This window comes from Penaeus vannamei, chromosome 10, assembly GCF_042767895.1.
Source record: "Penaeus vannamei isolate JL-2024 chromosome 10, ASM4276789v1, whole genome shotgun sequence".
Lineage (NCBI taxonomy): Eukaryota > Metazoa > Arthropoda > Malacostraca > Decapoda > Penaeidae > Penaeus > Penaeus vannamei.
This window is the reverse complement of record NC_091558.1, coordinates 23,752,658-23,757,276: the sequence shown is the minus strand read 5'-3', so window position 1 is coordinate 23,757,276 and position 4,619 is coordinate 23,752,658.

The following is a 4,619-nucleotide window of genomic DNA, read 5'->3' as shown; positions in this document are numbered from 1 at the left end:
TCCTCCTCCTGACTTCCGCCTCCTCCTCCTCTCCTCCTCTTCTCGCTCCTTCTTCTCGTCTTGCCGCTTCGCTCTCCCACTCCCCCTCTGGGCACCTCTTCAGGTTCTTCCTCTCCTCCTTCCTCTCCCTCTGCTGCCGCCTCTGACTCACGGCCCCTGAGGACGACGTGAGCACTGCTCCTTCAGATGGGCCACCACCTGCTGCAGGCCGCTCGCGCCCACGGCCGCTCGCTGTCACCAGCTGAGGGTCCACCAGCGAGCCCAACACGCGAGGGAGGCGCTCCACAGCACTGGGCCTTCTATGTAGCTCCGGGGCCGCCCACCACGATCCTCTCCACCAGGGCGGACCTGTCCTCGGCCAGGAAGGCCCGCTCCATCCGCTCGTACACTGTCTTCAGGTGGGCCACAGGCGGCTCTCCTCCGCCAGTCGCGCGAAGCGGTTCTGAGACTGGCCGGCTCCCGCCCGTGCTTGCTGGCCACGCCGAACTCCCCTGTCGAACTTGACCTCCAGCGAGGTCAGCGTGCCCAGGGCCAGGGTGTGGCGGCCGCCCTGGATCACCACCAGGCCGTACGTGGCGTCCAGCCTGTACTGGGCCTTCTCCGCGCCCGCCTCGCACACCTTCCTCATGCAGGGTCCTCCTCTTGCGTCTCGCCGCAGCTGCAGGCGCTCTCCTCCTCCTCCTCCTCGCAGCTGGGGCTGGCGTGCTTCCGGCCCTTCGTCTAGCGGATCTCCAGGGACTCGAAGGGACACTCCCAGCAGAGAGTCCTGGTCCTGGTCCAATTGAGACTCCTTCATCAGAGCAGGAATGCTGGCTGTCTTCAGCTCAACGCCCTGGCCGTCCTGCAGGCGAAGCAGCTCGTCGGCGTGATCGTAGGAATCATGGCCGCCTCGAAGCTCTCGCCGAGCCTCTTCTGCAGGCCTCTGCTGGCTCGCTTCAGGCCCAGCACCAGCTTCTCGCGAGTCAGCTTGCTCATCTGCGGCGACGCCATGGCAACCAACTTTCAAAATCACTCGCGTAAACCTGAGCGATGAGAACGAGGGTTGTCTGCGCGCTGCTGAGCCTTCCTGTCGAGCTGAGATGCTGCTCGCTCACCTGAGTTCGTGTAGCGAGGTTGCCTCCAGCTGATCGGGGCCATTCGTGCGCGCCGTGCGGCGATTTTGCGTTCGCTGAGGAATTAAATGTCGATTTTAGGGATTTGTAAAATCGTGTGCTCTTCTCTTAACAAAAAAAGTATGGAAGGACAGAAATTGAGAAAAATAACGGAAGATTTTTAATTGTTACTTATTAAGAAAAACAATCAACGATGGAAAAGTGAGTAAAACTGGACAAAATTCGGCCTCCTTAAGTAGGCGTTTATTTTGTTTTCGGAGCGAAAAGTGAAAATGGGAAGATTTATCATACGAACGTTCATCGCTGTGCCTTAAGCTTCAGATATCTTGAAAAAGTCAGATTGCTGAGTTTTCGTTGTATGGAAAACGTTTTCAACGCAGAGAAAGAGAGAAAAAGGAAGATTTTTGCAATCCCAGCTCCGTGTGACAGACCTTGTGAAATCCCTTTCTCCGAGAAACCTGACTCTGCCAAGGAATTTCCCCGCATTACAAGGGAAGAACCACGCGAAGGAGGTGTCAGAGAAGCGAGAACTAATTCTTCTTTAGAGAGTGGACATCGTTTATAAAAAGCAGGTTGGCGAGAGAGGGAGACGGAAAGAAATGGACTCGCCTTCCGTGACAAAGATTTGATTTTCAGAAAAAAAAAGCTGCTGTTTCAGGCCTCGTTTCGTCGCCTGATTTCCGAAGCGCGAAGCACGGCGTGTCAAGAGCAGGGAAGGCGAGAGGCTGAAACAGGTGGGGTTCGTGCTGTTTTCGCAGATGTTCCAGCATTCCGAAGTAGGCCTATGGTCTGATATCCGATGTTCTGTGATGGAAATTTTCGTGTTATTTGTTTAATTTCTTGCCTTCCTTCCTCTCTTCCTTCCTTCCTCCCTCCCTCTCTCTTCCTTCCTTCCTCCCTCCGTCCCTTCCTTCCATCCATCCTTCAATCCTTCTTTCCTTCCTCCCGTCCTTTGTTCCTTCCTTCTTTCTTCCCTCCATCCCTCCTCCTTCCTTATTTCATCCACTTCACTCACTTCCTTCCTTCCTTCCTCGCTCTTTCGTTCTCCTCCCTTTCTTTCCTCTCTTCCTTCCTCCTCCTCCTCCCTGCCTCCCATCTTCCCGTCTCCATCCCTCCTTCTTCCATCCTCCCTCCCTCCCTCTCTTCTTCCCTCCTTCCTTTCCCCCATTTCTTCCTTCCTTCCTTCCCTTCCCTTTCCCTTTCCCCTTCCTTTCCCCTTCCCCTCCCTCCCTCCCTCCCTCCCTCCCTCCTTTCCCCTTTCCTTCCTTCTTCCCCTTTCCCCTTCCTCTCCCTCCCTCCCTCCCGTCTTTCTTTCCTTCCATCCATCCATCCCCTTCCTATATATAGGTTATATCCTTTTTCTTTCTTTCCTGTCCCTCCTTCTTTTCCTTTCCTTTCCTTTCCTTTCCTTTCCTTTCCTTCCTTCCTTCCCTCCGCGCATGCTGCCGCTGCCACAGCGCGCTTTTTATTTTCTCATCGACCTCCCCCCCTATGCCCCCCTTTCCTTTCCGATTTTTTCCTTCCCCCCTTTCTTCTGCTGGCTGGCAGGAGGCAATGCAGCAGCTGCCTTGCTGCTGAAGGCCTGCTGCCTGCTGCTGGCGGAGGCGCCAGCTGCTGCATGCCTTTGCTGGCTGGCAAAAAAGGCTGGAAAATAGTGTACTTTATCTTATGAAAAAGAGGTTGCTTTCCAAAGTATTTAACACAGCTTTTTATGAACTCTATTCTGTTATATCATGGATGAACCGTATTCATGTTTACAAATATAGAAAAGGTATGAATGAGAATGTATATCTGCAGTTACAAGAGGTGTGTTTATTGATGGTTGCAACTTAAATCTCTTCAAAAATACCTGAAAAAAAGTCTCCCGGTAACTTTACAATTTTACAATCTAGTGACCTAATATTTTTATTATGTAAAATTAATGGCTAGTGACTAAATCTCCTCACAAGCCCAGATGTATGAGCATTGTCACATTCAGAAAATTCCATCGGTTTAATTTTTTTTTTCAGATTTTTTTCGGTTTATTTTGGAATTCTCTGGTAGCTAGTTGGCAGAAACTTTGTTAACCCATCAGTTGATCGTCAAGCCTGTGGCTCTGGGAGACAAAAACTCCAGAAAATCAGAGAAAGGTTGTCATTCCTACCTCCCAGACACATATCGTGAGTAGGCCCAGAGTAACAAAGTAAGGGGATAATACTAACTATAGATATTCTAAGATTTAATAGCCGTAATATGACTAGAAATACTCCTTAGTCACAGCTGCAATAGCTTTTTATACATTTAAAATACCTCACATGGGGTTAGGTACTTGGAAACCTTGTGTTGACAGGCGGTAATTCCACAATTATGTGCAAGCATTACTTCATTAGTACTTTTAAAAAAGGAGGGGATACAGATGTACCAGCTACACTTCAGAATACCATCGAACGCACAGAATGTATAGATTATTTCAGAGATTAGAATTTAAAGAAAAAACAAAAACAAAAAAAATTATGGGAAAAGTTTCCAAACTTCGGATTCATATTCAAAGCTTACATTTTTGTCAACATTTTATTCTGCATTTTTTTAATTAGCTCCATAACAACATTGGTAGATTCCGAATGGGTTTCGATCATTTAAAAGGTTGTCGAATATACTTATGATGATTTTTAGAGTAAATTTTCTTTTTAGGTAATAGTAGTCCATATATCATATCGTGATGTTCATAAGACTGGACATTCAGAAAAAAATAAATTAGCGTGAAATATCAGTGGTGTGAGATTGTGGTGTCCGGTTTCAGAATGGCAAAAGAATTAGTGGGAGGAGGAAGAGGTGCTGGGGGAGATGTAGAAACAACTTGGGGAAAAAAGGGGGAGGGATAGACCAGTGGAGTAGGCAGTGAGAGGAAAACTTCATTGATGTAAGCTTGGGGCTAGCAGAGGCCTTAGTTTGGATCCGTGAGTTGCCACTGAGTAATTAGACTTGTAGGTAGGGCAGTCCCAACAGAAATACAATTATGGGACCCACTATTCAATGTAAATGTGCATGATGGTAGAGCAGTTTGATTGATCGTGACCAGGGATGGGCACACGAAGGGTATCGGGTCGTGGAAGGGCAAGCGGCAGGGGTGAGGCCTCCAGATGCCAAAATTCTGACATTGACAGGGGGAAGGTCTATGTGGTTGTACAGGGAGGGATTATCTTACTAATGTAAATATTAAACGGGAGACTGCGTTCTTATGGTAAGACCATCAATTATTGGTGGGAAACTTATGAATGGCCTGTAGGGGGAATGATGCAGTACTTGTAATTGATTGCCCTCATAGTCCATGAGTAAGTATTCTTATAATCTGACCTATCTTGTTTTCTCTTGTGTTTTTTCCTCCTAACAATAGACTCATGCAAGGTTTCACACTATGCTACATATCTTCAAACAACCAAACCTATCACATAGGTAAATGATCATCCTGTCAGACCTTCCATGCAAAATTGTACCACATTATCAAAACTACAGTTATTGGCCAAACTG